This window comes from Macrobrachium rosenbergii, chromosome 6 (genome assembly GCF_040412425.1).
Source record: "Macrobrachium rosenbergii isolate ZJJX-2024 chromosome 6, ASM4041242v1, whole genome shotgun sequence".
In the NCBI taxonomy this organism is placed as follows: Eukaryota; Metazoa; Arthropoda; class Malacostraca; order Decapoda; family Palaemonidae; genus Macrobrachium; species Macrobrachium rosenbergii.
The window spans coordinates 50,884,012-50,911,423 of record NC_089746.1 but is presented as its reverse complement, the minus strand read 5'-3'; the positions used below and the strand labels follow the sequence as shown (position 1 = coordinate 50,911,423).

The 27,412-nt window shown below is 35.8% G+C and overlaps 1 protein-coding gene across 1 annotated transcript in view; it reads left to right on the top strand.

The window, feature by feature from the left end:
• The first annotated feature begins 2,732 nt into the window (after positions 1 to 2,732).
• Nos (Nitric oxide synthase) overlaps positions 2,733 to 27,412 on the top strand; it is a 447,341-nt gene continuing 422,661 nt past the window's right edge. Inside the window, exons 1-2 of the mRNA XM_067105755.1 lie at positions 2,733 to 3,170; positions 13,732 to 13,813. The gene's annotated coding sequence lies outside the window, so the exon portion shown is untranslated. The remainder of the gene's footprint in view (positions 3,171 to 13,731; positions 13,814 to 27,412) is intronic.

Genomic DNA, 27,412 nt, shown 5'->3' with positions numbered 1-27,412 from the left:
TGTGAGCCTTTGCTCGTGTGTGGATGTCTTACGGAAATGAAATTGTACACCCCACTAATGGTAATCATCCATTTACCATGATGGGGTTTCCTTAAGAACGCATTGAATTGAAATAGGGACAAACGGTCGTTCTTTTTATTATATGTGTGTTTGTCATCACCTATATTCATATAATTTATTTATGAATCTTTAGGTAAGAGGTAGAACTGAATTATTGTATCTGAGTAACTCATGCTGTTAAGGGCGCCGAACCACGCATGCGCACTTTCTGCGTCAGCCAGTTTTAAACGTTGAGTAAATGAACCACACTAGTTTGGTCGCGTGTTTGTGGCAATTAGTATAGTAAAAGCCACGGATATTTGCATGACAGTGATTAGCTAGCTCTCGAAAGGGGAATGACGACACACTAATTAACAGTCCATATAATTACCAATATGGATTTGACTCCATTCGGTAATGTACAGCTCCGTACGTGATGACACCACAATTTGAGTTCCCGGAGTTGTGAGGTATGAAATTATCTCCAATAAAAGATCTATATTAAGTTACATAATATTATTATTTAGAAGATCTCGGATCATTCTGTCTATGAATCTTTTTTTTTTCTTATCACGCAGAGCCCTAAATACACTCATATTGCTTCTTTTCTTTTATTTGACGTTGGCCTACATAAGCGGTTCCACACATTAATTGAAATTTGAAATGCAGCCAGTTTCGATATCAGGAAATTAAATCATCATAATCCTTCATGTAAAATGCTAATATAGTTGTGAGACTATGCATGCACATAAAATTCTTGTACAGTATTTTAAGGCAATGGCAGGTCACAGGCCTACACGTCATTTTCCTGTTGCAAATAGTTTTCTTTCCCATATCTGTTGGCAATAGAGTAGCTTTTAATTAATATAGTAGCTTCTGCCCCACGATACTTAATGTATATGCAGACGTTCGAATTTACACGTATAAGCACGTGCATAACACATGTGTACATACGTCGATGGCCATAGTAATTGTAACGCCACTTATGCCAACGAGAATAAAAGTAAAACTTGTGAGCACGTAGCCGATGACACGCATAGACCGATCATAGGGCTGTCTCATAGCTTTACACATAACGATCTAACTGCTCTTAATAAATTATATAAAATATTTACAAAAGGGGTAACAAATTATGTTACTGTAATAATTGAATATAAGGATGCTGTAGCATTTCTATGAAAATGAAGGCTACGGTAGAAAAGCATCATAAGATGCATAACGAAATCAGAAAAAAATTAAATAAAAGCTGTATGAGATGACCCAAACCAGTCTGCGAACAGCCCATGATTCATTTGATTTTGGGGGCAATCTTGCAGATTACCCTCAAAAAGGTGTCGGGAAATCTCTCTCTCTCTCTCTCTCTCTCTCTTTTGTTAGAATATTCTAGCGTAGACTGTATTCATAAAGATCTCAATTACTTTTATTTAAAACAAATTGCTAAATTTCAATGTTACCAATAGTAAGCAGATAATTTTTCTTCTAGTATTTTATGGATAGGCCTCTGTTCATTCTGTAATGTTAGGTCACCACATGAAAAGTTTTCGAAGACAACAAAAACCAGAACAGCAACGACAAAAGCAGCAACAACAAAAACAAGAATAACCACAATAAAACGGCTAAGTGTAAGGTAGGCCCATAATCCAAATGTCCTAAGTTGCGTACGACAAAAGACACTGGACATTAGGCTATAGGTCTACGTCATTTTTCATGATCCTATTATTTCGACAGGAGACAATGTCTTTAAGAAAATGTTCAGCAAATTTTATCCACTGTGTTTCTTATAGTGTATCATACTGTAACTTTAAGCTAAACATAGACCTATTTATGGTTATGAGTTTCAACAAGTCAAGAGAGGTTGTATCTTAACAAAACATTCTTTTCACTGCTTTTTGTTAATGACGAAAGAAATCGATCATTCTTATATTTATATTACAGCTTTGTATATTGATATCTAAAAGTATAAAGTTTTAATCACTTAAACTAATTCAAACATTTAACTGCTCATTACATAATTATTGCTAATGTTCGCTGCAAAAAAAATACAAAGTGGAGATGAATGTAACCAGTCTTTCACTTACGATTTATTAAAGGGTGAACAGAACTTTTCTTATGTTCATACAGATGATTAATAAGTCAAATTTGAAGTTTCATGGACATAAAATAAAGAATGAAGGGCATCGAGTAGTGTCCAATCGTCTGCAGTTGCTATAATCAGTTGGTTGTCAATTTGCTCGTAAACACTCCGGTGAAACTTGCGAAAGGTTCTTTTTTTTACAGAATTAGATTCAGTGATGTAGAAAAATAATTTATAAATGGTTCAAGGTGGTTGATAAAATAAAGATATAATTTCAATTAAAATTTTATTCCTAACGAATATGTTTTAAGAACAGAAATGAATTTGCGAACAGCGAACCTAAGTCGTAATCAGGAGAACCCAATTTACGAAAAACCAAATTGTAGTATCGCGAAACACTCCTTGCATAATTTATATTTTCCTATTGTTTTTTACCATTTTTAGAGAAAACTGCATTATGATTTTATTTCAGGGGATAATACGTTTCCTCTTGATAATCAGCAGAACCTATTTTAGCTGGGAAAAACGACCATTGCTGACTTATTGAAGACGAAAAGAACTACAGTTTAACTAACTTTGCGAAACCACTGCCCACCAATCAGCTTCAAGGCATGGTCGTGAGTTGTGACGTAGGCAGTGGGCCAGTTAAAGAACGATTCAACCGAGGCTTTTACTGTAGTCTACGAATGGCTGGTGCATGTTGTTCCGATGTGAACTACTCGAGTTTCTGGTCGAATAAGTGCAAAAGAGGTAAAATAGAGATGCCAATCTCTCACAAACCGGTTTTTAATGCTCTCTACTGCTAAGCCTAGTTAAACACGGAAAGAAATAGGGTTGCAACTTTACACATATATCAGCTGTGCAGAGCCCCAAGCATTTTTAACCAGTACCCCAAGCCAGGTGAAGGAACAAGATCAAGTGCTGGCATAAAACCGGTTTGCTCAAACGAAGTTAGACGCAGAAGTACTGTAGAGGAAAGTGATTCTGAATTCTAAGGAAAATATAGGCCTAGCAGTCTCTGCTCCCCAATTTTACACCGGCGAGGTTAGTGCGAAAAGTAAGTATAACAAGTTGTTTTAGTTAATTACCCTTCAGAATGTAGCAGTAAATACTGGAAACTAAAATATAGCAAGATTACCTATTTTTAACTGTCATTTCTATATGCTTATGAGCGAGTTTACACCATAGGGCAATTGGATTTTCATATCGTATCATTTCGGTATGGGCTATCAATTATCATGAGACATTTCCAAACATTTTGGTAATACTGCAGTATAGTTTGGCTATACCTAGGATAGTTTAGGTTAGGATGCATCCGCGATGAAATATATGTTGTTCTGCTTTTGACTAAGCTGCAACCAGCTAAAATAGGCCTAACGTACCGAACTCTGCGCTTATACCAACATTTATACTCGACTTTATACAGTTTAACTTCTTCACCATTAGTTATATCACGTATTCTATGTAAGGCACTAGAAGTCAGAATTTGTTTTATTATTTTTAATTTGAGTTTATAAAATTTGTCCATGCATGCTATGGATTATTGCATTCATTTTTTCGATGAAATTGATTTCGGAGCCATTTTTCATGTTACTCTGTGGTCTCAGTGCTCCATCGGCCACGGTATAAACTTCCTAAGTTTATATCTTACACATCGTAAATCCACAGTTAATTCTTTGTATTTGGGTTTTTCATCCACAAGAACCTCGATTGCAATTGTAATAACAATAAATTTGCAACGTGGACTTTTGAAGGTCACCAACGCACAGAATGGCAAGCCGACGTGGATTTAAATCATATCGAGAAAGCTGTTGAATGAAAATATAACCTGAGTAAAATTTATGAAATAGGGGAGACGGAGATTTTTCAAGCATTATTATTATTATTATTATTATTATTATTATTATTATTATTATTATATTATTATTATTATTATTATGACGAGCCTTGATAGACGCCGTAGATACGATGTTAAAGAAGGTTACTAATTAATGATCCGGAGTAAGGAGAACGTTCTGGAGACTGGAAGCAGAAGAAGAGTAGCACAGAGAGAGAGAGAGAGAGAGAGAGAGAGAGAGAGAGAGAGAGAGAGAGAGAGAGAGAGAGAGAGAGAGAGAGTCAGCCGCAGTTACAAATGTTACATTAAGGAAAATGATTAAGACGAAGATTAGGCTTTGGGATGTGTTAATTGGAGAAGATTGGGAGTGGGGTCCCATTTGACCTTTGAATGAGGCAGGATAGACCGAGGACCCGATGGAAGAATGTACGGAATTAAGGGCCGAGTTTGGTTTATGCAAGTCGCAGTGTTTATATAAAAAAACTATTCTTTGAAATTGTTTTTCATATTTTATGCAATCTATAATTCAAAAGCTAAAAAAAATTTTAAGTTCTTATCTATTTTGATAATTTTTTGCCTCCGGAAATGTTCTTTCTGACACTTTTCGTTTTGTTGCTAAGATAGAGACTGGAATAAACGCAACAGTCCAAGCCACACTCAGTTCTAAGGAGAGAGAGAGAGAGAGAGAGAGAGAGAGAGAGAGAGAGAGAGAGAGAGAGAGAGAGAGAGAGAGAAGTATATCTTAGTTTAACCAGACCACTGATCTGGTTAACAGCTCTCCTAGGGCTTGCACGAAGGATTAGATTTATTTTACGTGGCTAAGAACCAACTGTTTACCTAGCAACGGGACTTACAGCTTATTGTGGAATCCGAACCACATTATGACGAGAAATGAATTTCTATCACCAGAAATAAATTCCTCTAATTCTTCACTGGCCGGTCGGAGAGTCGAACGCTGGGCCAACAGCGTGCTAGCCGAAAGCTCTACCCACCCTACAATGAAGAACTGAGAGAGAGAGAGAGAGAGAGAGAGAGAGAGGGGGGGGGGGGAACCCTGTCAGGGTGGGGTTGGGGGGAAGGCTGGTGATACTGATAAATGGTAACGAGTTTTAGTAGCCGGTAAATTAGTTTCTTTGAATGAAAGAAGGCCTACCTGGAAACCATTGCAGGAAGTCACGGGACGCTTTGTTGATATCTTCTCGTGGCTATTACAGGAATCGTTTTTATTTTTATTTTTGCTACACGCAACGCCTCTTAAACCCACTGGGTTTAATGACCGGGTTATTTTCAAATCAGCAAATACTTTGTTTGGGGTATTGGTTTTCAAAGGCTATAAAACTCTTAGAGCTAACATCACCTGTCAAGGAAAAGCTGACTACCAGAGCTAAACCCATTATTTTTGTTAATGGACAGAGCCCTCCCAGAGTAAAACAATATTTGTCAACTACCATATTCCAACAGCTGCTTAAAGGTTCAAACACTTGTATAAAAAAAACTTTTTCTATACACACACATATATTTTTGTATTTCCCTTTCCCTGCTCTTACTTCATCTTAATGAACACCATATTCTTTGGAAGCTTGCATTTCAAGTCAATGGCCCCTGTGGGTTTGTTCCATATGAATAGGGTTCATCTTCTGAATAATAATAATAATAATAATAATAATAATAATAATAATAATAATAATAATAATAATAATATATTAACACTGAGTCTTCTTCCTCATTCATTTCTCGTCATCCTCTGTTCCTTCCTTTGATTTGGTCTTTTATTTCTTCTGGTTACCAATTTATTATGTCCTACATTTTTTCTGTTTCAGTATTCTTAAATAACCATCTACTGCACCATCGCCTACTTTGGTTTCCTTTTCCTTCTCTGGTGCCTGCTGCCCTTTGACGTTTCTAAAAAGACCAGGAAGGGGGAATCGTGTTGTTACAATGACTTTTCCAGTTCTGCAAGAGGTGAGACATTGCACCCGAAGGAGACATTCAAGACTGATAGCCGTGACCTTGAGCTACACGAACGCAGATGTCTGTTACGCAGTTGATGTCTTTTTTATATATACAATTGGACGGGGAGGGAGAGTAAAAAGTTTCAGTAATGCCTTCACTCACATCAGTTATCCTGCTTTCAAGTCTCCCAAAGATCGAGGCTTAGTTGGATAAACAATAATTTTCACATGTCCCCTTAAAAAAGAAATCCCCATAAAAAGAAAAAAAATTGATAGGGTCTAGTGGAAATCGTGAGATTCGACTGAGAATGTGAAAAAAGAGATGAACTTTAGTCGAAATATGACTGTTATGATGTGTTCGAATGAAAATGCGAATAAAACAGATTCTATTCGAAATATTACAATTATGGTAGGTTCGATTGAAAAAGTGAATATAAAACCTGAGAGGGGGAACACGGAATTCAGTAATGACATTCACAGTGGAAACACGAATGCAGTATTGATAGGTTCCAGTGAAAATGTGACTGCACATTTGACAAGTTCTGTTGAAAGTATTTATGCAAAAATGGCAGGTTTGGGTGTAAATGTGAATACAGAGTATTCAGGTCCGAGTAAAAGTATTGTTTATAGAAAAATGGAAATCTGATTATACAAGAATGACAGATTGTCGCTGTGGAATGGCATATTAGGAAGTAAAATTGACATTCTTCACTGTCATTTTGTCATTTCGACCTCTGTATCCCTAGGTGGGGGTGGGGGTGTTGGATGGGTAGTGCTGTCAGTGAATTTTTGCAGGGTCCCTCCGGCACCTAGCTGAAACCCCTTTCATTTTATTTACTGTATTCTCTTTCTTCCATCTCACTTTCCACCCTCTCCTAGCAATTGATTCATAGTGCAACAGCGAGGTTTTCCTCCTGTTACACCTTCAGAACCTTTCTACCATCAATTTCCCTTTCAGGGCTGAATGACCTCGTAAGTCCCAGCACTTGGCCTGTGGCCTAAATTCTATATTCTATTCTATTCGACTTCTGTGGATCTTGGAAGGAGTTTCAAAGTTTATTCTCAATGGGATTATTTGGGCTTATTAAAACACGACTCTGCAGACAAATCTAATACTGATTGATCTGTGAGAAACCTTGATTTGAAAAACGTCTATATATATTCTGTTTCCATAAAATCTTTTGTAAAGATTTTGTTGTTTGTTAAACAGGACTTAAAATTATCTCGCAAAATCACATGTTTTCTAAAGACTGGTGCTCGTAATTTTTCACGAGAATCTTCGAATCATCTTCTTGTTCTCTTTAGGAGAGATCCGGGACGTTTCGAAACGTCAGTTGCCGAAAAGTGCTGATTTGTTTCATTGGCGTCATCACATTCCGTCTCTTCTCGTTTATCTTATCTCGCCAATTTTCGTTCTTGTAACGCCTTGTATCTCCTCCCTGTATCTCTTCCCCGTCTCCCATCTCTCTACATTTCTGCGCCTTTTCCCCTTTTCATCTTTCTACATTTTTTTCTCTTTTCTCTACCTTACCTTGTTTTTCTACTGATTATCTTTTCCTTGTTACCCTTACCTATTCTTTTCCACACCAATTCTTCCTCTATCTCTTTTGCTTATCGCCTCCCTTAGCCTTTCAATAACTCTACCTTTGCCACGTCTTTTCTCTCTCTACCTTTCAATGCCTTTCCTACCCCTACCCATATCCTCGCTCATATTCCTCCATATCCCCCCACCCACACCCAAACCCCCACCCTTCCTCCTGCTGCTCAGCCCCCTCTGATGGTCATCATCTAGAATTGGCCGTTTTATCTCTCCATGCAAATTACCTTCATTAGTACCTTCCAGTAATTATAGGGATCTGAGATTGTGTCAGTCATGCTCTTAGCCGCCTCCTTTTTTCCCTTTTTACCTTCTTCTACTTCTTCTTCTTTTAGAGGGTAGTCTTAACTTGTAGACTTGATTTCCGCCACTTCTTAAAACTTTCTTTTTTGTGAGAAAAAACGTTTTGAGTTTGAAGTTACTGTTTTGTTTAATTAGCGTAATAAGGTGAAACCTCTCTCTCTCTCTCTCTCTCTCTCTCTCTCTCTCTCTCTCTCTCTCTCTCTCTCTCTCTCTCTCTCTCTCGTATAAGATATCCAACTTCGTTTTTGTAGGATTACTTTGACAGGTTGCTGATCTTATATCTTATGCAAATGGGATCAACAACCACATGTCCGTGCGAAGCCCGGACCCGAAGAAAAGTAGTGGTAGTCATGGTCCTTATTTTGGTGCCTGCCAGACCTGTCTCTAACTCTGGCTCCTGACAGGTCTGCCTTTCACATTGGTTCCTCTGCAAATAATCCCCGTAGGGATGTAGTGTCGTTGGTCACTGTAGGCATTACCTAAGGTTCTTCTCAGCGTTCCTTTGGCTCCTAGCTGCAACTCCTTTCATTCCTTTAACTGTACCTCAGTTCATATATTTTCCACCCTCTCTTAACAATTGCTTCGTAGTGCAACTGTGAGGTTTTCCTCCTGTTACACCTTTCAGACCTTCTTTAACCTCAATTTTTCTTTCAACGCTGAATGACCTAACAGGTCCCAGTGCTTGGCCTTTGGCCTAAATTTGATATTCCTTTCCTCTCCATAAATAATAAAAAAGAGGAAAAACAATATAAAGCAATACATATCCATCTTCAGTAATGAAGGATTTTATAGTGACTGCTGACCCGTAGATATTCCTTAGTTCGTATCCCTCGTAGGGGGTTGGTGCCGCCAGTGCACCTCACATGGTGCACCGTAGGCAATACTTAAGTTTCTTTGCAGGGTTCCCTCGACCCCTAGCTGCAACCTCTTTCATTCCTTTTTCTGTACCTCCGTTCATATTCTCTTTCTTCCACCTGACTTACCACCCTCTCTAACAATTGTTTCACAGTGCAGCTGCGAGGTTATGCTGTTCCACCTTTCAACCCTGCTTACTGTTAATTTCCCTTTCAACGCTGAATGACCGCATAGGTCCCAGCGCTTGGCCACCGGCTTAAATGCTATAATCCATCCATCCTTAGTTCGTATAACAAAAGCCCCGAAAGGTCATTTATTTTCTGTTTAAGTAAAATACAGTTTGTGCCTTTCTTTTAAATTTTAGTCACAGAAAAAATAGGTTTTTTTATACCAAACATAAATATTTCCTTTGATAGAGTTTTTTTATTAGAATGTTTTTTCCTGACAACGAAACAGATGACTCGTAGTTTACAAAAATGCGAGTAATAAAAGTTTCTTTTCCCAACTCACTTAATATATAGGTCATTTACACAAAGTTAAGAGTGTTGTTATTTCTCTCTCTCTCTCTCTCTCTCTCTCTCTCTCTCTCTCTCTCTCTCTCTCTCTCTCTCTCTCTCTATCTCTTTCTTTTTCTCTGTCTCTCCTTCTCTTTCTCTTCCTCTGACTATTTTGTCTCTCAAGTTCTTAAACCCAAAACTGTGAAATTTTGAAGATGAACAAAGAAAACTCTGGAGATTAAAATACTGAACTAATTGACTATCTGTCAAAGAAGTTGCAAAATAATTTAAGGTGACCTGTCTTCTTAAAAAAGAAACTCATTCTTTATACTTAACATTCATTGATTATAATATATTCGATATAAATACATTAAATATTGACAATAGATTTTTGTCTGTTTGCCTCAAACTTCATCATATGCAAGAACCCCAATTAATCAACTAGTTAACACCGTGGGGGTGGGGTGGGGGGTGGGGGGTAGCACTGTCATTGCACCTCACGCGGTGCACTGTAGGCTTTACTGAGGGTTCTTTGCCGCGTCCCTTCGGCCCCATCTACAGCCCCTTTCATTCCTTTTACTGTACCTCAATTCATATTCTCTTTCTTCCATCTTATTTTCCACCCTCCCCTAACAATTGTTTCATAGTGCAACTGCGAGGTTTTCCTTCTGTTACACCTTTCAAACCTTTCCGCTCTCAATTTCCCTTTCAGCGCTGAATGGCTCCACAGGTCGCAGCGCTTGTCCTTTGGACTAAATTCTATACTCCTTCCTTCCCTGTTAGTTAATAAAAAAATCCGTCATGTCCTCTTCGAAGGAACTTCTAATTCTAACTTAAAATCACAGCAAGTAAACTATATAAACAGGTGAAATACTCTAAATATCCCAAAACCAGGACCAGGAACGGAGCGAAGGGCATTTCTTAGGGTACAGCTGCGAATTTGGGATACCCAGATTTGGTTATCTGCCCAGATGCATCCTGAGGTCAGCGGCCTCTTATTTTATTTGTGGGAGGGTGAGGGGCGAGAGTGAAGGAGGGGACGGAGCATGAGAAATAATTCATCTCATTGGTCATAGCGTTTATTAGTAAGGGACAGATTTAGTTTAGGAGAGAGAGAGAGAGAGAGAGAGAGAGAGAGAGAGAGAGAGAGAGAGAGAGAGAGAGATTGGATGGATGGATGGATGGACGTAGCAGGAAGGTGGAAGGGAAATCGTGATGGGACTTCGATGGGTGGTGGTGGGTGGTGGCTGTTGCCGCCTGACTTGAGATGAGGTATTTATGGCTAATGTGATTTGGATGCAGATATATTGAAATTTTTTACTGCTTTCTCTCTCTCTCTCTCTCTCTCTCTCTCTCTCTCTCTCTCTCTCTCTCTCTCTCTCAACCAAGGGTAACCACTCTCTACATCCTTATCTTGCAAACTGATGGGATTTTGACATGTTTCATAAGATTGCGTCATCATTATGAATAATCATAATATGATTCGCCTTTGAGACTTGGGCGTTCGTACGCACTGTACACGGGATGGGGTTTGTGGGGGAAATGACTGGGGGAGGGGTCATACTAATCTCTGTAGTAAGGTGTACAGTATACAGTACATGCCGCTTCTGATAATAGACGTGTTTTTTTTTTAATATATTTTTTCATAATTCCAAGATGTGATTCTAACTCATTTTTTTTCTGTTATTGATTTCTTGTATATGATTATGAAGTTCTCAGCCCCCAAAAATCTAGAGCAAAGAAAGCTTACCACAGAGGGACCGAGGAAACCAGCGCGAGACTTCAGTTACTGAAGTGATAAAAGGTGCGTCCAATTTTACAAGACTTGCTTTTGCAATACGAATAATATTGATATGTAAATCTTGTTTCAAATTGTCTTCCTTTCCATAATTTGCTCCGTAATGAACAAGGCTTTAGAAAGAAAAAAATGTCTCCTCAATATTCCGTGACCCACGTCTACTTATTTGCCGTAATATGAAAATGGAAAAGTTTTCTGTGCCTATGAAATCTCACCAATGCATTTGAGATGACAAATATAACATGGTCTGACGATCACGAAGATTGCATATGGATTCCCCAATATCTCGCGTGGGCCAAATACACACGGTTTTTTCCTTAAAGATATTTCTCCTTTATGTGATTGGGCGTGACGTCATCTTAACTTCTCTTACGGTGGTATCAATGGTATGCATTCAGTTTAGGAATTGTGAAATACCAATTATTATGGAAATAGCTTTCGGTGAATGAGGGTGATTCATGTGCTCTTTTTGGGAAGAAATTTTGGTGTATATTTATGCCAAGTGTTAATTTGCGGAATCGATGACCATTACTGATGAGGCGTCTGTTGATGATACTAAATCAATCAGTCTGTCAGTCATTAGACGCGTTCCAATTTAACAACATAACACGATTAAAAAAAAAATTTCCTTGCGCTGACCAGCTGGATTTTAGATACCTTACTACTATCGATCTTCTGATCAGACAAGGAGACATTTTTTGATATTTGTATTTTTGAAATTATTTATCATAAACAATAAGCACAAAATATTGTTGAATCAATTTAATTCCAGGGTACTTTCCAGTTGAAGGAGTGTTTAAAGCTCCTTCCATAACATTTTTACAAAAAGAGGTATTTTAAGTGTGGCTCTGTGGGCACAATCTTTGTTCCATTGACCCCATTCTCTCTCTCTCTCTCTCTCTCTCTCTCTCTCTCTCTCTCTCTCTCTCTCTCTCTCTCTCTCTCTCTCTTTAAGACCTTCATTTGGTATTCTTATACTTGACTTGCTGTCTAATTGATTTTTTTAGAAGGATTTCATTGTTGTTCAATGAACTCGTTTTGAAATAAATTGCTTTAGAATTTTTCCTTTTTCTTCTGTTCGTCTTTTATTTAGCAGGATATTGGAGCTGGAACAATCTATACTGTATATTCATGTTTTCTTTCAACGTTTTTAATTCTGTATTAATTGTACAGATTCAGTGTCTTACTTATAGCATATAGTTCCAGGTAAAACTTCATATCTTCTTTGTACAGTTAAATAAATATAGCTCCAAATATAATTCAGAGCTCCTATGTAGAAATATCATTCCAAATAATGCTTCATAGGGCCTTATAGAAACAGCTCATTTATAGAATTTTAGTTCCAAGTAATACTTCATAGTTCCTTGATGGAAATAATGGTCTAACTAACACTCAACAGCTCCTGTAGTGAAATGTAGTTCCCCAAAATACTTCGTAGCTCATTTTTAGCGTTCATTTCGACCTATTTTTTAAAAGACTTTTCTTACTGTGAACAGTACAGTATATATTATTAAAATAGTTTAACCAGACCACTGAGCTGACTAATCAGCTCTCGTAGGGCTGGCCATGTAGTGTATAGATATAATAAATATGGCGTCTCGTTCAGTACTCCAGTGGAACGGTTTCTTTAAAACATGACAGATACAAATTCAGTGAAGTGTCTTTTTAACCCAGTGACACTTCCAATCATGTAGGCCTACCCGGGGAAAGCATTGTTTTTGTCTTTTTATCTGGACGCTGCCAAATCTCTCTCTCTCTCTCTCTCTCTCTCTCTCTCTCTCTCTCTCTCTCTCTCTCTCTCTCTCTCTCTCTCTCTCTCTCTCTCTCTCTCTCTCTCTCTCTCTCTCGGCAACCCGTTTTTTTTTTTTTTAAATTCCCATTCCAAGTGGCCTTTTTGTATTATTCTTCCTCGTCCATATCATTCCCCTCCCGATGCAAACTGGAACCCAGAAAAGTCCCTCTGGGGGAAATGAAACAGATGTTCTACGCAGCGAGTAAACACAATCAAATGGAAACTAATCTTGAGAGAAAAATATCACACGGCAAACCGTGAATAGTAGCTATCGGACCATGAGCGAAATTCGAAAGGGCGGCCAGGAGGATTGCTTTTCGAAAGAGTTGGAAGGAGCTTCTTTCTAATACCCCCGACTCTTTCCTGCTGTATAGAAAATGGGAAGTGACCTACTGCAAGTGAATAAAAGAAAACGCTGAGAAACAACGATCGCTGTTTTATCGTTTCTGTACTGCTGGAAAAGAGACGGGAGATAAATCAGTTGCCCATGGGACGATGAATGACAGTGAGCTTGTGGACTTGAGAATCAGAGTAATGGCTACCAGATCCTGGTTGTAGAGGGGACGAAGAAGTGATTAGAACTGACTGACAGCCTCAAGCTCACCTCGTTCTTTTCATCCATGACCAAACTTGTGTTTGTGATCACTTATGGCTCTCACGTATAATACCTGAAGAAGTACTCACCAGGTGTTTTCTGCAATCAGAATCTGTCAAGAGTTGGTGTATAAGGGAATCAAAGTAAACTAGCAATTCTGACAACTGTGAATGATGTAAACAAACCCGTTTCTATAAAATGACCAAATTCCAGGTGTGGGATTTTATTTAAATTTTAATGTATATATTCATGTCCATTTTAAAGTTATTCCTTTATGCAGTTAACCAATTATCTAGTTGCATATAAGTATATAAAGTCTCAATAGAATACTCATTTATTGTATGACGTGTCTTTGTTTATTAATTAATTAATGAACAAATAATCTATTTCAGAGCATAATCTGTCATGGGGTTTCCTGCATGGCGTGCTGTGTTTATGTGCCCGTTCGCGCATATGTTGACCCTCACATTCCCGGTAAGCCATGGCATTTGTTTGTCTTGCGGTACTAAGGAAAGAATTCTCAGTATTCAGAGAGATTACCTACATAATAATGCATGCTGTTAGGTAGCTTTGTAATCATCTTTTGTAAAGTTTATATGTGTGCGCGTTTGTTTTATTATATTACTTAATATCTCATACTCTCATATATATATATATAATATATATATATATATATATATATATATATATATATATATATATATATATATATATATATATATATACATGTGTATTTGTATATATATATTTATATATATATGTATATATATACACACACATGTACATACATATATTTAGGAGTTAACTAGAACTTATATTTTCATTTTAATTTAAGAAACGTTTGCATTTTGAAATTGCATCCAAAAGAAGTAATTGGAAAAAACTGTCGTTATACACAGATGCCGAAATCGGGGTTTGAACCTCACCTCTTTATTAACAGAAATCGAAGCCTTTCTTTGCCGAAATTCGTGATCACAGAGTATCTCATTTTCAGTTAACTGGTTAGAAGACAATGCAGGTGATGCTTACACTGTATATATATATATATATATATATATATATATATATATATATATATATATATATATATATATATATATATATATATATATATATATATATATATATATATATATATATATATATTTATATACATATATATGTATACACACATATATACACAAACGTATATATATATATTTTTTATGTAGTTATCTAGTATTTTAATGACAATCTTTTGATAATCTTTTGATAAGTTCTTGAGTAACTTTATCTACTTCAGGTTATGCTTACACAATATATACTGTATATATATATATATATATATATATATATATATATATATATATATATATATATATATATTATATATATATATATATATATATATATATATATATATATCTATATATATTATATCTATATCTATATGTATATATATATATATATATATGTATATGTATATATTTCCAATATATTTATGTAGTTTTATCTAATGATAGTCTTTTTCATAAGTTTTTGAGTAATTCATCTATTCTAGCTTTTGTTTGTCCATTGCATATTCCTTTCAGTCCATTATTAATCCTATATGCATCGATAGTGGGCCCTATTGACTATCTACGTCTCTTTTGAGTTTATTGCGGGAAAAAAGAACAACTCTTGATTTATGTTCAGTGTTCAGAGTTTCTACATTGAACAATGACTCCCTTGAAGAGCTTTAACCCCCAATAGCCCACCCCCACGAAAAGAGTTACACGTGTCTGTATTCCGATGTCTTTGATGACTGAATATTTATCTTCTTTTTTTCTGGTCTCACATATTCCCTTGGCAATGAGAAGTGACTACTTCATTGTTGAAACTTTCGGGGAATACTGTGTGATATATTACGCCGTACAGGTTGAGACGCATTGTCTTCGAAACTCTGGTCGCCGAAAACTTTACGGAAGATTAAGGGCTTAGAGAGAGAGAGAGAGAGAGAGAGAGAGAGAGAGAGAGAGAGAGAGAGAGAGAGAGAGAGAGAGAGCTAGGATATTTTTGCGTTTGTTTATAGAGAAAAACCGCCAATAGGTTAAGTGATGTTTTGTTACATAAGTTTTCACTGATACTTTTCTATGTTATGTTTTTCCGGTGAGAGAAAAAACTCTGCAACGAAAGGTAGGTAACGAAAAACAAAAGTAATCTTTCAATAAAATACAACAGAGATTAAATGTGCCCGAGGCAGGATTATTTTAACAAGAAGATCATCCGTTATGGAAGGGTTATTTGCTTTCATCTGTGCAAAAAGTATCACTTTTAATGTATTGGTTTTTTCCTACTGAAGAAAAACTTGCAGATTCCCTGTGGTTCACAGCTAGATTATCTATCTGTCTATCTATTTATCTATCTATATATCTATGTATTTTTTCATTGTATTTATAGAGAGAAAGGAGTTGTTATGAAAAAGTTAAAAACCATTTGATGTTTGTAATTATACACCGTATAGAGTTACGCTCTCTCTCTCCTTTTCTCTCTCTCTTTACACAGGCATACGCGAGCACGCACACACACACACACACACACACAGACAGACACAGACACACATATATATATAAATATATATATATATATATATATATATATATATATATGTATATATATATATATATATATATATATATATATATATATATATATATATATATATATATATATATATATATGAATATATGTATATAGTTATATTATATTTAGTATACATACATATATGAATGGCTGTATCAGTTCCTCCTTGTGACAGAATGCCAGTGGCAATAGATTTCCATTACAAGCTGCAAGTATCAGCCGACTACCTCCTCTCCCCCTAAAAAAGATAGGGAGAAAAAAAATAGGCTCAGGTGATCAAAATATTGTGAGCCAAAGAAAAGATAGATACCATTTTGTTGCTTTAAGATAGTCGGTTATCTTACAAAGCGGATTTGAGCGTTGGTTAACTATGAGACAATAGGATAAGAGTTATGGCAATAGTTCGTTCTATAATTACTTGAAATGAAGCAGCTGGGTGATTCCGTATCTTAGCAACGTATGACTCAGGTGCACCTGAGGTTAAGGAGGTTGATTGGGGGAAATATTATCGTACTTTTATTATCGTTCTTTCATTTTATTAAACAGCCGAGGTGCGAAAACTTTATTTCCCGAGAAGCATTACCTTGAGGGTGCCTTGCGACAACACTTTTAATTAGTAAGGCTGCATTTTACAATTCGATGATTAGGTTTAGGTAATTTAGATCATACGATGAAAATTTTCATTCTCATCATTTTTTTTATAAGGTAAAGAGTTAGCGAAAGACAGAGCACTAGAAAAGGCTTTTGTTTAACAGTCATGTATATTATTATTCAGATGATGAGTCCTATTCATATGGAACAAGTCCGCAGGGGCCATTGACTTGAAATTCAAGCTTCCGAAGAATGTATCGTTCATCATTCAGAACACTATGAAAAAAATGATGTGAATGAAATTTTTCATCGTATGGTGTAGATTACCTAAACCTGATCATCAAATCGTAAAATGCAGCCTAGGTAATTCAAAGTATTGTCGCAAGGCACTTCAAGGTGATGTTTCCCAGGGGAATGAAATTTTCTTACAGCAGGTGTTACCCAGACGGCATACCTGCCTCTCTCTCTCTCTCTCTCTCTCTCTCTCTCTCTCTCTCTCTCTCTCTCTCTCTCTCTCTCTCTCTCTCTCTCTCAAAATACCCATTCCTACAATAAAAAAGGTTCAGTAACTGCTCTTCTCAGATAATGACTAACTCTCCCGTTAAAAATAAGCAGGCTGAGGCAAAAAAAAAAAAGAGAGGTAGAGAGTCCACCATTCTGGAAGTAAAGGGAATAAGTGACCATTTCCACTGGTTGACTCTCATCTTCGTGCTTTCCCGAATTAATCGAGGGTACGCCACAGGAAATAAATACCAAACCCGAGTGGGATAATCGTGTCTCTGTATGAATACGTGTATAACACCTGGCGTCTACGTCAAGTCAGTCGAGGATGAAGGGATTAAAGAATAGACATTCCAGTTCCCGTGTTTTGGAAGAATTTGGCATTACTTCTGCATTTAGCAGATAATGACATCGTTATTGGATTTGCCCCAGATCTGTCTGTAATTAATTGGGTAAATATATTTTTCGCGCGACATGACCAGTTTTTGTCGTTTGTTTTCTCTTGTTTATTTCTGTTTTCTCTTCGATTACCGGGTAAGAGGATTTTGCTCAGTGCGCGTAATGCGAAATGTCTGAGACTTGTCATTGTTTGAGTGTATTTGTTAACTTCTTATTTTTCATATATAATGGTATGTTATGGTGTCCTTATTATCGTTTGTACTTTACATAGTTAGATTTTTATTACTTTTACTGTGTTTATAATATTATCTGTTCTGTTTTTGATATTGTATATTTGCATTATATTTACGGTATATATGTATATATTTTATATATATATATATCTCTTATATATAAATATATTATATATATTACATATATATTATATATGTATAATATATATATGTATATTATGTATATATAATATGCATATATTTGTGTGTGTCTACACACACACACACACACACACACACACACACACACACACATATATATATATATATATATATATATATATATATATATATATATATATATATATATATATATATATATATGTATATAACGTGTGTGTGTGTTTGTTCTGCATAACCTGCAGGTATGCTTATATATGCATATGTATGCATACGTTTATACATTCTTAGTACTAATAGCTGGGGCTACCTAGTATAGGAGGATGAACTCAGTGTTCTCCATAAGAAAAACACTCATAGTAAAAAAAAAAAAAAAAACCAACAAACGTGATATTCCTTTAAGCGGTGACATTTCGACTCGCCCGATTCTGTGTAACGAAATTCAGTACATTTCATTCCGGGATGTAATATTGTCACCCCTTTTCACTAGACCTTCCTTCCCTACAGCTGGATGGAGACAGGAATTAAATTTCAGTTCTTTTTAGGCCTCAGTCGCCTCTTCTTCTTCTTCTTCTTCTTCTTCTTCTTCTTCTTCTTCTTCTTCTTCTTCTTCTTCTTCTTCTTCTTCTTCTTCTTCTTCTTCTTCTTCTTCCTACTCGTATGTTGAGAAACAACGTAAGAAATAGTCGTGATTTTGCACTGGCTTTCTCTTGTTTAGTCGATCGATTTTGGTTCACATTTCGAACGTGTAGAGGAATCTCTTCTTCTTTTGACTTTGGGTTTTGAGGAGTTGAAGGTGTGAATAATAGTTGAGTTCAAACTTTGCGGATATACTTTCTCTCTCTCTCTCTCTCGGTAGGCTTTTTTTTATAGAATGGTGAATTATTACATTATCTGTCCCAGTTTTCAGTCTTTACAGTCTTCATTGTGGAGCTGAAGAGACCAAGTTGTTTACTAATAACTATATATATATATATATATATATATATATATATATATATATATATATATATATATATATATATATACTGTATATATATACTACTGTATATTGTATATATACAGTATATAATATATATATATATATATATATATATATATATATATATATATATACATACATATATAATATATATGTGTGCGTGTGTGCGTGTGTGTGCGCATGTGTATGTATATACACACCCACATACACACACTCGCACATATATACATATAGATAGATAGATAGAGAGATAGACAAATAGATAAATTTTTTTACCGGTCCCAACAACCCAGTCTGGTAAGCCTAAAAAGGTCCCATCAAGGAAAACAAACTCTAATCAGCTGAGGATTCATGTCAGGAGAGAGATTAAGCAACTCGAGATCCATCACGTAAATGGCGTTGCTAAGTAAATTGCCACTGTCCGACCTACGTCACCGGAGACCATTACGAAGATCCATCGTTTCTGTACGGATTGTTTTTCAGTTTTTATCCCGAGGTTAATGTGGCGATTCTACGTCGTCTTTGTTGTTTCGTGAATAATTTATTTTTTATTTATAATTTTATTTTTATTTTTATTTTTTTTAAATGACGGTAAATATCAGCAGCCGATGTCATTGAAACTAATCTGATTGGGGAAAGCTCCTCCTCTGCACCTACCATTGATTGCAGTTCGAATGCTTTAGCCAGTCAATATATGCTTTCGGTGATATCAGCTGTGGACATTTAACGTCAGTTAAAATAAAGATTAGAGAGAGAGAGAGAGAGAGAGAGAGAGAGAGAGAGAGAGAGAGAGAGAGAGAGAGAGAGAGACTGGGGGTCCATGCCCATAATAAGAAAATAAAATCGTGCATAAGGAGTGCCGTCAATTTTGGCTTTCGATTTTTGGTAATTAATGTTTCCCTGGCTCGGAAAGTTGTTTTGATAAAAACAGAGAGAGGGAGGTTGGGGTGGGGGCGGGGTTGGGGCACTTGGATTTTGAGATTGTGATTGTTCAGATAACCACACATCAGAGAGAGAGAGAGAGAGAGAGAGAGAGAGAGAGAGAGAGAGAGAGAGAGAGAGAGAGAGGATCTGGGTTAGTCTTCGCACATAACAAAATGAGAGAGAGAGAGAGAGAGATATGAGACGAACACTGCACTGATAGTAACACCAGCTAGAGAATGAATGAAAATATGAGAGAAAAAGATAGTCTGGGTTAGCACTTCGCGCATAACAAAATGAGAGAGAGAGAGAGAGAGAGAGAGAGAGAGAGAGAGAGAGAGAGAGAGAGAGAGTACCGAAGAATTTATCTGTCACTAACAAAAGTCGAAATAAAGAGGAAACGATCCAATGAAGATCAAATAGAATGAAGAAAATACTTCTGATCCAATTCTTGTTCCACACCAGGGGAAAGACAGCTTTCTGAAATCTTCCCGTCTTTCCGGAATTCATTTGTATTCATCGTGCTTTTCCCAGTATAATGATATAATAAAGACAAAGAAAACTCCTTGTAATTAGTGTAATTATTACATTAATAATGGGACTAAGCTTTTCTTGGGAGACTTTAGGTCAGGGTGGAATTAGCTGAATTTCTTAAATTGGGAAATGTGGAATTTTTTCTTTTTGTTAGATTATTTCGTTTTTGAATGCTTGAGAGGCAGATGAAATAGGCCTATGAATTTTGGAATGTGCTGAAATCATCAAAAATGTTAGATTTGTTAGTGTTGCTACATTCGGTGGTTATTTATACGTATACTGTAAATCTCTCTATTCATATTCAGTGTCTGCTTGTACGCACGAAATCTTGTTATTCTAGGTTGTTTGTATTTTCGTATCATTCCTAACATATTTTCTTTGGATGTTTATGATTCGCAACTGAAAAATGTGGTATGATTTATTTTTTTACATTTAAATTGATGTTTTTCTTTGTTCATAACTTTTTTTTTTTTTAAAATCATTCTTCTTCCGGAGAACTTTTCTGTTTAGGATTTCCATATTAGTGTAGCTACTGTAATTTTTTTTAAGCTGACGACAAATATCCTCAGCCGATATTAAAATTAATCGTGACTAGCGGAATCTCATGTTACTCACCGCCCATAGGTTGCAATGATATTAGCTATATAGATATTTACTGTCAGCTAAAAAAATTCCGTAGGGGACTCGTTAACTGCTTTGTTAAACTGATGTTTTAAATTTTTCTATGGTAAAGTGTGAACTATAGACAAAAAATCTTATAAATACAAAATGTATTTGCGCCTTGTTTACCGACCTATCATGTTTGGTTATAATCGATGAAATGGAATATTAAGTATTCCATGGACTTAATTTGTATATTTCTTAACCACTTAATAATATTATTGTACAGAGGTATTGTCAAATTAGATCTCAGTGCAGGGTGGGGGAGGGGGCTGTTATTTCTGAAGCCTCACTATTCTGGATACAATTATAAAATTACTAATACCTCATTCTTAGCCTAAAGAATTTTAATTAAATCTTCAGTTTATTTAATATTTAAATATTTGATACCAGTAAAAACTACTTAGAATAAAATAACGATCGATTCTGTGCTTTTAAAAAAGAGGCAGACGACCAAACAACTAAAGCAGTAAGTAGCTGTCACTTTCAAAAGTCATTTAGGTTCGCTTTGAAAAAAAAATTTTTTTTGCCGTAACCCTTTGGTGTTGACAATAATAATGAAACTACAAGAAATTAATTTTAAGTGGCCTCGCAGTCACCAGCAGGAAACCAACTTGTTTTATTACGGAGACTAATTATAAACATCACATTAATGAGTGTTGCTCCACGCTAACAAGTGAAAATGTGACGAGCAGTGACCTTGCTAATGTAACAAGAGAAATTACTTTGCAAATGTGACAAGTGAAATGACTTTACTAATGTCACAAGAGAAATTACTTTGCAAATGTGACAAGAGAAATTAATTGATTGATTGGTTATGGCTACTAAAACTGGCGTCACAAGAGAAATGACTTTGCTAATGTGACAAGAGAAATTATTTTGCTGATGTGACAAGAGAAATTACTTTGCAAATGTGACGAGAAATTAATTGATTGATTGTTTAATTATGGCTACTAAAACTAGCGTCACAAGAGAAATGACTTTGTTAATGTGACAAGAGAAATTATTTTGCTGATGTGACAAGAGAAATTACTTTGCAGATGTGACAAGAGAAATTACTTTACTAATGTAACAAGAGAAATTACTTTGCAAATATGACAAGAAAAATTAATTGATTGATTGATTAATTATGGCTACTAAAACTGACGTCACAAGAGAAATGACTTTGCTATTGTGACAAGAGAAATTATTTTGCTGCTGTGACAAGAGAAAATACCTTGCAAATATGACAAGAGAAATGACATTACTAATGTGACGAGAGAAATATTTTTGCAAATTGACAAGAGAAATTAATTGATTGATTGATTGATTATGGCTACTAAAACTAGCGTCGCAAGAGAAATGACTTTGCTAATGTGACAAGAGAAATTACTTTGCTGATGTGGCAAGAGAAATGACTTTGTCACATCAAGTTTCTTTGAAGAGTTATTGCAAAGCAGTGTCCAAAGTTCACGACTATAAAGCACTAATTGTGAAGTATAAGGAAATCCGTTGATTTTTTTAGTTTTCTGTAAAAGAAAACTATTGTGACGGCTTTGTCTGTCCGTCCGCACTTTTTCTGTCCGCCCTCAGATCTTAAAAGCCTCTGAGGCTAGAGGGCTGCAAGTAGGTATGTTGATCATCCACCCTCCAGTCATCAAACATATCAAATTGCAGCCCTCTATCCTCAGTGGTTTTTATTTTATTTAAGGTTAAAGTTAGCCATGATCGTGCGCCTGGCAGCGCAACAACACAGGCCACCACTGCCTACTGAAAGTTTCATGGGCCGTGGCTGAGAGTTTCATACAGCATTATACGCTGTACAGAAAACGCGATTGCGCCTAAGAAACTTCAGCTCATTTTTTACTTGTTTAATATGAACACATTTTGTGACTTCCAAAGAGTCACAGAATTGTAAATCCTACTCTGTGGACAAAATATTTTATTTATTTCAACATTACTTGGGGACATTATAATAGTTCGACGACAACGCTAAGCAAATGTCCTTTTAAGCACGTTAATTTTATTTGGAATAAATGAAAATCTTAAGCATGTCAATTTTTAATCATTAAATATTATAAGAAATCGAAAAAATTTAAAGTTGTGTCATTCTTCTTGCAACTTGTTTTTATAAACAATATCCTTGAAAATGTCAACCCATGTAACCTTTTGGCCGTTGAACGATGTTCTGATACATTAAAATGTCAGGCCGTGTCACATTTTAGCTATTTAATTTCTTAAGAGATACAAAAAATGTCAGTTCATGTCACTTTTAGTAATGTAATTCTATAAGAAATTGATGAAATTGTCATGTCACTTTCTAGCCCTTTAACGGTACTGGATATCGATTAAATTGTCTTCATGTCACTAATTAGCCATAGAATTTTATAAGAAAACGATGGAAATGTAAAAAAAAAGTCACTTTACAGTTATTTAATTTCATGAAAAACCGATAAAAATATCTGGAAACGTCACTTCAATTAGTTAATTTCATAAGAAATCAATAAAAATATCAAGAGATGCCATCGTTTAATATTTAAATTTTGTAGATAAATCACTGAAAATGTATGTCATGTCAGTTTTAAGTCATTTCATTTCACAAAAAATCGGTAAAATGTCTAGTCAGGTCACTTTTAGACCTATTGAATTGACATGGAATTCGATGAAAATCCCGAAGGTGTTATTTAAATATAAGCCTTCGGGAATACAGAACAATTGGGGAAAAATGCCAAAACCATATCACTCTTAAGCCATTAGGCTTTATAGAAAATCCGGTGAGAATAGCGAGCCATGCCACATTCAAGTAACTTGGCTATATAGAAAATTCAATAAGAATACGAGGTAGTGTCGCTTTCCAGACACTTGGTTTCATAAAAAATTGCTTATAAGCACGTCACTTTTAAGACTTTTGGGCTTATAAAAATTCTCTGAAAAATATTAACTCGCGTCATTTTTAAGCCAGTTTAATTTATAAAAATTCTCTAAAAGTATCAACCCACGTCACATTTAAGCAACCTGGACTAATAAAAATTCCCAAACAATTAACCGGCGTCACTTTTAAGCCACTTGGGTTTATAAGAATTCTAAAAAGAATATTAACCACTGCCACTTTTAGTCCACTTGGGTTTATAAAAATTCCCCCCAAAACATTAACCCACATCACTTTTAAGCCATTTGAGTTTATGAAAATTCAAAAAAGATATTAAAGCCACTTGGGTTTAAAAATTCCCCAAAATAAAAACGTCACTTTTAAGCCACTTGTTTATAAAAAAATTTAAATAAGCCAAAAGAAAATGAGTTCATAAAAGGCATTTGTGTTCAAAAAATTCAAAAATAGTAACCCACGTCACTTTTAAGCCATTTGTGTTTATTTCAAAAAATATCCCCCAAAAAAAAAAAAAAAATATTAACTCATGTCACTTTTAAGCCATTTGTGTTTAGAGAAATTCCCCCCAAAATATTAACCCACGTCACTTTTAAGCCAATTGGGTTTATAGAAATTCCCTCAAAATATTAACCCACATCACTTTTAAGCCACTTGAGTTTATAAAAATTCCAAAAAAGGATATTAACCCACGTATCTTTTAATCCTCATGGGTTTATAAAAATTCCCCCTCAAATATTAAGCTATGTTACTTTTAAGTCACTTGAGTTTATAAAAATTTCAAACAAAATATTGACCTATATTGCATTTAATCCATTTGAGTTTATAAAAATTCCCCCCAAAATATTAACCCAAGACACTTTTAAGTCACTTGGGTTTATAAAAATTTCCCAAAAATATTAACTTCCGTCATTTTTAAGAATTAAGGCTTTAAACAAACTGTAAAAATACCAAGTCTTATAGTTTTACTAAAATAAAAAAATTGATTAATATTATGCTAGCTGTAAATCACAATTACTAACAAAACTCCAGGTAATCATCAAAACTAGGCTTTAAGACTTTCAAAACTCCCTGACTGCAGTGTGTAAAAAGTCAAGGTTCCTGAATGTTTTATAGGTGTGGCTGCCTTTTGATTAACAATTAATAATTGTCCTGGGGATGACCGTCTGACCTTTTCCGTATAGCTGACCCTTCTATTATTTGGACTCATAAAGGGATAATTGATCGGTTATTGATTTGTGCAATTAATAAATGTTACTGAATGTTGGCAACATTTCGATTAACAATTCATAATTGGCCTCGGTGTGACCTTTTGACCTTCATTGTGTTTTGAGTTGATCAAATATGCATTTCTATCTAATATGTGGTAATGGTTGATCTTAGTTTATTACACCAATACCCAAAACTTAACGTGGTCCGCCTTGGGTTGGTATTTTACATCTAGAGGCTTGTTAATACAAGGGAAAGCTTATCTCTCTCTCTCTCTCTCTCATACACAGGAGAAACCTCAGGTACTTAGGTTTTAACTTCCGTCTTGGGCTGGTATTATAAATCTAGAGGCTTGTTCATACGAGGGAAAGCTCTCTCTCTCTCTCTCTCTCTCTCTCTCTCTCTCTCTCTCTCTCTCTCTCTCTCTCACACACACAGGGGAAACCTTAGGTACAGACGTACTTAGGTCTAACTTCTCGTATGATGTGTGTGGGTCAGCTTTCAGCGCCCTGGTCTTTCATTTGAGAGAATGGGGTCGATCCCGATGTGAGTCAGCAACTTATTTCTGTGAAACGCATGGCCATGTGTTCATTAGTTATATACACACACATAGATATATATAATATATACATACACACACACACACACACACACATATATATATATATATATATATATATATATATATATATATATATATATATATATATATATATATATATGTATGTATAATGTTAATTTCTTTCCCTTCATGATAGCAACTTTTATGAGTATTTCCTCTGTAAAATTTTTCTCGTGGCAGAGAGCACCAAAAGTTTAGTTAAAGGCGTTTACTGATACTTAACCAACATTAGTTTTTTCCTTTTTTTGCAGCCAGTATGGATAATTAATGTTCACTATTTGATTCTCAGTAATATAATTTTCTTATAATCATTCTGGGCTAATAATTGCAGAAGAAATTCTAAATCATTTGAAGCTTGGCACGTGAAGTTATTTTTAAAATTTATCTACTTAAAATCGTAATAAGTTAGTATGTAATAATAATAATAATAATAATAATAATAATAATAATAATAATAATAATAAACTTATCCAAGTACTTCTTTAATGAACAAATATTACTTTGTTATTCACCAGACAAGTAGACTGATTACCTGTTGTTAGATTGGGTGACCTCAACGGCATTTTCACGAATTTAAGAAAAAACTTTATCTTTTAACCTTGACATATTATCCAAATGTAGGCTACTTCTACTTCAGCATTCCCAGTGACGCAATCTGAAACGAATCATGCGGTGCCGTGAGCTTGTAGGTGCGATTAAGAAGAAAAGGTGACGTATTTCCTGGCCCCACTACATACGATTGACCTGACCACTTGCACGTCACGACAGAAATGAATTGCTGTAAAAATCTTTCGAGGGAAATAGCTCGTGTCGCTTTTTCTGTGTGATGGTCCATAGACACGTCTTTGACTCAGACTTGCCCCGGTCACGGTTCCCCATCATCTGCCTACGCATCTTCGATTCAGCCGATATTTATCACCGAAAGGTCTTTCATAACCTGTTGAGTTCTCAGGGCAGCCATTGGCTACGCTACCTGCTACATCACCCTCGTCCCGCGCGGCGATTGGCGGCGAGGCAGGGCGACGTCACTACTCGCCATCGAGGATTGGCCGGATCCCGAATGACTGGAGGTGTCAGTGCGCGTGCGTCTGTCGAATTGTATGCACTTCATCTTGACTGTTAAAACTGTGTGGCGAGAGAAGAAAAGTTGCAGACTTTGTCGGAGTATTGTGGGAGGAGTGAGGGAACGAGGGCTGCGGTGTAGAAGCTCCCTCGAATTAGTGATCTCACTCTAATTCTCTTTTCTCTTGCTCGGTGTTGCTTCGCGACCTGCAAAACCTAACTTGCAATCGTGTAGTGTTTCTCGCTTAACTACGCCGACCTCCTCCTGACACACGTAAGTAAACGCCTGTAAATCTCCGCCCTCGAGGTGTTGTTGGTCATGCATTGGAAAGCAAATGAACTCGAAAGGAAAGTGGCATAAGTAACATGTTTTCAACATTTGGTTCGAACCAATTCGTTTCGTCAAGCTTTTAAATGCGGTATTTATGTACCAGTGAACGAACCAAAACTATTTCGTGTAGCTTAAAAGTTTGCCAATACATTTTGTCCAAGTAACGAGGTATTTTTTTGTTTGTTTTGTTTTTAGTTTTAGCTCGTAAAGTGAGACCTGACAGTGACATACTGCGTACGTTTGCAGTTTGGCCGAGTTATAATGATCCTAGTTCGAAGTTTTGAGCGTTGTGGGAATGAGACCATATTTCGAAGAGAATAAAAAGTTTCGTTTTTAAGGTTTTGGGAGCTGATCATTGCTTGTGGGAAGTTCACGAGACGTGGTGTGAATTGATTTGCTCAGTAA